This window comes from Sorghum bicolor, chromosome 3 (assembly GCF_000003195.3).
Source record: "Sorghum bicolor cultivar BTx623 chromosome 3, Sorghum_bicolor_NCBIv3, whole genome shotgun sequence".
In the NCBI taxonomy this organism is placed as follows: domain Eukaryota; kingdom Viridiplantae; phylum Streptophyta; class Magnoliopsida; order Poales; family Poaceae; genus Sorghum; species Sorghum bicolor.
The window spans coordinates 54,104,131-54,111,370 of NC_012872.2; positions in this window are offsets into that span (position 1 = coordinate 54,104,131).

A 7,240-nucleotide genomic window follows, 5' to 3' on the forward strand; every position below is an offset into this window, starting at 1 on the left:
CTTCCAAGAGGTCGATCTCCTCCATCAATCCACTTTGCGTTGAGATGCTATGTGTGGAGACTCCCCTTCAACCTAATAAATCATCTCCCCTAAGTCCCCCATTTTCCCTTCTCCATATTAATGTTTAGTAAAGCTACACCTCCCATGATCCCATCCAAGGTCTCGCTTCCATGGGTGACTTCAAGCTCCCAGACCCTCATGCATGTCAAATCCACCACCTAAAATAAATTCCCAAAATGGAACCACGACATCAAAAGGCCACTGAAAGGTCCTAATATGGCTAGAGGGGGGTGAATAGCCTATTTAAAAACTTCTACAAACTCACTAGAGCAAGAAGTTAGTAAATTACAAAGCAAAGCTTTTTGCTCTAGCTCTAATGGGGTGTTTGCAAGCCACCTAACCAACAATTCTAGTTGCTATAATCACTAGGCATACAAGAACTATGTCACTAGAGCTACCTAAAGTGACACTTGGTGGTTCGGCGGCTAAGAGGTGTAGCACGAACCTATAATCATTTAGTCGCTACGTCCCCGTTGTGTCAACCAACACTTGGTGGTTCGGCGGCTAAGAGGTGTAGCACGAACCTCGTCCTCATTAGAACACCGCAAGAACCTACCCACAAGTGAGGTAGCTCAATGACACGAGCAATCCACTAAAGTTGCCTCTCGCTCTCCGCCGGGGTAGGCACAAAACCCCTCACAATCACCGGGAGATGGCCACGAACAATCACCAACTCATGCCAATGCTCCTCCGCTGCTCCAAGCCGTCTAGGTGGCGGCAACCACCAAGAGTAACAAGAAAACCGCAACCAAATCGATCCCTAAGTGCAACTAGATGCAATCACTCAAGCAAATACACTTGGAATCACTCCCAATCTCACAAAAATGGTTAATCTATGAAAGAGATGAGTGGGAGGTGTTTGCTTAGGCTCACAAGGATGTGTAGTAGTCAAGAATGCCAAGAGAGTGAGTTCCAAGCCGGCTAACAACTATTTATAAGCCCCTCAAACAAATAGAGTCGTTGGCTCTTTCACTAGGCAGAACACACGGTAACCGGACGCACAACAGGTGACCACCGGACGCTCAACCAATGCGTCCGGTGCTTAGAACACAGCCATGTACCTACTATTTGAATCACGCGCGTCGATCTCTAACGGTCATATTCAAACTATCGAACGCGGTCAAGTGAGCACCGGATGCGTCCGGTACTCATCGGACATGTACGTAGAGAGGTTGTCAAACGTGCAGGATCACCGAACTCACACCACTAGATGCTCCCTGAGCGTCCAGTGCTCTCAGGCAGAAGCACCTGCTGAAGTCAAGCATCACCGAACGCGGGTCAAGCATCACCGAACGCGCCAGTAGTGTCTGGCCACCGTCCGGTGCTGAGCATCTGGTGCTCCCTTCACCTCTGCCAGAAACGAGAGCGCATCGGACACTCAGGAGTAGCATCCGGTGCCTCCGAGGCCACCGTTCGGTGAGTGTTTTTCCAATAAAAAACACTCCCGCGACTTCTCCAAACTTTCCATCGACGTAATAGAGAATATGCATTTCATTTTCTCAAAAGCGCCGAATCCCACCTCGCAAGCTCGATGGGAGGGAGAGAGGAACCCAAACCCCTCTCTACCCTTCAAACTCCACCTCCTTCTCAAAGTGTGCCAACACCACCATGTGTGTACCAACATGCGCAAGTGTGTTAGCATTTTCACAGTCATTTTTCTTCGAAGGAGTTAAGTTAGTTTACTAAGTTCTAAAAGTATGCACATGAACAATGACACTTAGTGGCACTCGATAACCGCTTAGCCAAAGAATTTCCCTTTTTATAGTACGGCTATCTATCCTAAATATGATCACACCCTCTATGGTATCTTGATCACCAAAATTAAAACCCTAAGCAATACCTTTGTCTTGATCTCCATAGGGTCTTGCTTTTCTCTTTATTCTTTTCAAGTTGAGCACATGATCATCTTGTGGTCATCACCATCATCACCATGATCATCACTTGCTCCATCACTTGGCATGTGCCAACCTCATTAAGTATACACACACTTAGTATAGAGGTTAGAGCATCTCCAGCAGGACTACCTAAAACAGAGCCTCTACTTCTCTATTTAGGTAGCACCCTTTTGTTAGACTACTTATTTTTTTGTTCCCGTCTCCAGCAGCACTACCTACAATAGACTACCTATTTTTTTCACACATTTATGTTGCATCTCTATCATCTCAATTTCTTCAGTACAATTCAAGCAAAAATATTTAAACCACTAAATAAAGCTCATAGTTCGAACATAATTAATCAAAGGAGGATACTACAAGGTTCAAACATCATAGTTCGAGCATAATTAATCAAAGGAGGATACAAGGTTCAAACATAGATAAATAAAGTTCAACAATTGGAACATAATTAAACAATGCTTAAATAGATGTGTCGCCACCAAGACTATCATCTTCTGCAGCATGGCTACCACCACTAGAACCACCAAGGCTTTGGGAGAACTCTGCCATCTTCTGTGCTGTGATTTGTGCTCTCATTGTCAACATGATAATTCTTCTGCTCTATACTATCTAAAGTGTTAACATCACAAAACATAATCTTTTGCTCTTGTTCCCACATCAACCGTCTCTCCTCAACTGATATCCTACGCTCTTGCATTGTCTTGGCCTTTTGCCACCTCAAATCCTTCATCTTCCTTTCCTCTTTCTTCTCAACAAGCAACTCCTCAATTAAATTCTTGTATGGTCCACCATCCCCTCCCTTGTTCTTGAGCTGTTCTTTTGCACGCTTCCTTCCAATGGGCATTTGTCCTTGTGTTATTTGACTAGAATCATGAGCTTGTGGGCTGTCCAAATCTTCTTCTCCTATGACATTGCTAGCCTTTCTCTTCTCCCTCGGATTAATTGATTGGAACTTGGGCGAGTTTCTCACCTTCAGCCAACAATGAAGAAAAGGAAATCCTTTCTTCTTTCCACCGGAGTAGGCAAGTTGTGCTTCTAATAACTACAATCAAAATTGAACAATGGGTTAACCGGAATCAGCATATGACAACATACAACAAGCGTACATTGCACAATTGACTGACATACAACAAACTTACATGTTCTTGGTATGGAACTCCACTCGGGTGTCGACGCTCCACATCCTCAAACAATCCTTGAAATTTTTGACATTCTTTCTAAATTGTACCCCATCTATGCTCAAGTGAATTTTTAGTCCTATCAGACTCAAAGGTTTTGTTGGCATGGAAGTGTTCTGTGATTCTTGTCCAATATGCCTTGGCTGGTTGCTCATTGCCGATGATAGGATCAGTGCTAACACTCTCCCAAGACATGCAAAGTTGGACATCTTCTTCTTGTGTCAAATTTGCAGTTCTTTTTGGGGGCTTGGACTGAGAGGATTGAACAGGTGCAGATATTGCAATCGAATCAATGGTGTTGTTGCCTGACAACAAATCTGTGTACGTGCTTTGGAATTCCATTGCAAACTAATTGACAAGAAAAAATTTATATAAATCTAGACACAAATCAATTGCATATACGTTCAATGTTGACAGAGGAGGAGAAGGAGGTTCCACCTGCAGGGGCGGACGGAGGCGCACGGGGCGGCGAGGCTCCTAGAGACTCACAGTGTGGCAGGGACCTTCCTGGCCGGGTGGAGTGGAGGCTTCGTGGCTAGGCGGGGGCTCGTGGCGGCAGTGGGAGGAAGGGCTAGCGGCGCTAGGGTTGGGGGCGAGCGGCACTAGGATTCGCGGCGAGCGGCTTCAGGGCAAGCGGCGAGCGGCGCTTCTGGGCGAGCGGCGAGCTGCGCTGGGGCTGGGTCTGGGGCGGGCGGCAGTGGCTACCGAGGCGGGCGGAGGTGGGAGGAAGGGCTGGCGGCACTGGGAGTCGCGGTCGAGCGTTGCTCGCTCGCGGGAGGAAGAGTCGGGCACGGTAAAATTTTTTGCGCAGAAGAGTAGAGGCCTAACAGGAATAGAGAGAAGGAGGGGAAAAATAGGAAGCCAACAAATATGTGGGCTGTAGTAGGGGGTCTGCTGGAGTTGGTTTTTTGACATCCACTACCTAAAAGAGGAGTAGGGGGTCAAGTAAGAGGTCCTGTTGGAGATGCTTAGTACTAGGGTTTCATCAATTATCCAAAACCAAACTAGGGTTTTCACCCAATGGGTAGATGCAAGTGGCGTTCGAACTGTCCCTAGTATCCTCCTTAGCATTTTGGTTGACCTCGATGGATGATCTACGAAATATGTACTAAGGGATAAGAGCTTGCCCACCCAACTAGCCCCGAATGGCCAGAGCATGGACATCGAATGTGTTGCGAATAATGAGGAATGAATTAGATAATTGTATTAAGGCCTAGCAGTAACTATGTACAGAGCGAATGAGAGACATAAGAGGAAAACCCTATACTAAAATAATATAGCAATACCTTGACTATTATACCTTAACACTCCCCGTGAAATGCAACATGAATGCAGTAGACTTGAAAAAGGAAGAGCAAAATATAACATAGGTCCATTAACTTTTCACCCTATGTCACTTAGGCACAACATATTTCAAAGTGCAATTTGGATCTATAACTAATTATGTTATGCACATGAGGACTATAACCCTTTGGAAGAAGGAATAGATCCTATGTTTTGGAGAGTTGACACTATGCACTAGACTTGAAAAAGGAAGAGCAAAATATACCATAGGTCCATTAACTTTTCACCCTATTGAAAGGATCAAGATGCCCAAGAGGGGGGGTGAATTGGGCTTCTCTAAAAATTTAAGCAACCTATAAGCTTCAATTTAACCCCTTGTGCCTAGTGTGACTAGAGAGCTACCGGATCAAAAGTTTTGCAACTTAGTTCCAATCCTATACTAGCATGGCAATTCTAGGAATGTAAAAACACAAAGTAAATGCTAGAAAGTAAAGGAGTAGTGGAAGAAAATGCTCGGCGATGTTTTGCCGAGGTATTGGAGAGTCGCCACTCTCCACTAGTCCTCGTTGGAGCACCCGCGCAAGGGTCTTGCTCCCCCTTGGTCCGCGCAAGGACCAAGTGCTCTCTATGGGCCGACTCTTTGACACTCCGTCGCGGTGAATCGCCCAAAACCGCTCACAAGCTTGACATGAGCCACCCACAAGAACTCCGGGCGGTCTTCGTGCCTCCAATCACCACCGAACCATCTAGGTGATGGCGATCACCAAGAGTAACAAGCAAAGAACTCTCACTTGACCCAAACAAGGCACTAGAGAGTGGTGGATGCACACTTGACTCTTGGAATTCAACTAGAGGAGGATTCTCACAAGAAATCTCTCAAATCTCAATCCTCTCTAGGCTCTTGCTTCTCTCTTGCTCCATAAAGTGTTTCTCAACTGTTCAAATTGGCAAGAGACCTTCCATGGACGAGGTGGAGGAGTATAAATACACCCCACGAAGTCCAAGGGTCGGCCAACCGTTTTACACTGAAAACGGGGTCACCGGATGCTCGTTATGTTGCACCGGACGCTCTGCACCGAGCGTCCGGTGACCTCATAACGGCTAACTGTACTGTCTTTGATAGGTCACCGGACGCTACTGCACAGCGTCCGGTGCCACCGTCCGGTGCTCGGAGGAACTTTACATCCTCTCTGAGTTTAGGACCGGACGCTACCCGGTGAGTCCGGTGCTAGCGTCCGGTGACCTTGGTCACTCTGTAGACCTCCTTGGGTTTAGGACCGGACGCTACCCAATGCGTCCGATGCCTAACCCTAGGCACTCAGCACTCTAACGGCTAACGACCTCACCGGACGCACTCACTTAGCGTTCGGTGTAGCGTTCGGTGCCTACTTAGGCACCCAAACTTCGTCGAAACGCGACCGTTCCAAAACGAAGTTTGTTCCTCTCGATCTAAGGACTATCTCTGAGCTTCCTAGTGCTAGGTTTACCAAGTGTGCACCACACCTAAACCTAAAGCCTTGCCTAAGTCAAGCTACTAGATCAAAGCCCCTCTTAATAGTACGGTCAAAGGAAAACAAAGTCCTAAACTACTCTAAGTGCCCTTCTTCACCATATGGCACTTAGACCTAGTCTAGTCTTGACGATATCCATCCATCCTTTGAAAACCGAAACGATTTCCACTATTAAGTAGGCATGTACGTCCCTGTTCGTCGAGTACCTATTACCATGACCATGACCTCACTAAAGACTTTGCCTCTGCAAAACACACGTTAGTTACAGTAATCAACATTGTCATTAATCACCAAAATCATTAGGGGCCTAGATGCTCTTTCACCTATGTCACTTAGGCACAACATATTTCAAAGTGCAATTTGGATCTATAACTAATTATGTTATGCACATGAGGACTATAACCCTTTAGAAGAAGGAATAGATTCTATGTTTATTGTCCACCATAGCATCGATGTGTACTTGACTAGTTAAGAAGAGTTTTTTCACAAATAGTGGCACTTAAGATTCCTTCCTTAATAGTATAGTTATCTATTCTAAACTAGACCACACACTCTATTGCATCTCAGCCGGTGAAAACAAAACCTTATCATATACCTTTGCCTTTGTGCTTGTTTCCACCTCATCTTCATCTCCAAGTGTGAGCTTGCATCATTCTAAATGGTCACCCTTCACCTAACTCCTTGCCTTGCTCATCACTTGGTGTGGACTTTAACCTAGCTTAATTAACACTTAGCAATAGGCTAGTCCATTAATTGTCTCAATTACTAAAACCAAACTAGGGCTTTCATTAACAACCCAAGTGATCTCCCAAGGAATGATCAACACCCTTAAGCCTTAGTAGCATTTGTCAAACATTTTTCAAAATGTTTGTCACGTGATTTTCAAAACACCAATTGAATATATATTGAATGCAAAGCTTTACCTCACAAATGGCTCTAGATAACAACGAAGCAAACAAAATCCCCCCTCTTAATAGTATGCCTATCTAGCCTATCAATCTGGTCATCCTCTATTCTCACCATGACATGTAAAACTGAAAATCTTATGTTATATATCTTTGCCTCGAGCCCTTCACCATCCATCCATGCCATCTTCCTTCATGACATACATGTTAGCTCAAACAATCCTTACGGACTAAGTCATTAAGCTTCATATGCTCACATGAAATGTTAGTCTAGAAGAATTGATGCTACCAATATCCTCTCTTTTGGTAATCGATGACTGTGGGGGTATAAACCCGTATACCCTCATGGGCCGGTATGGGCCACACCATCAGAGGTGGCTCGGCCCACAAGATGAAGGCGTGCAGCG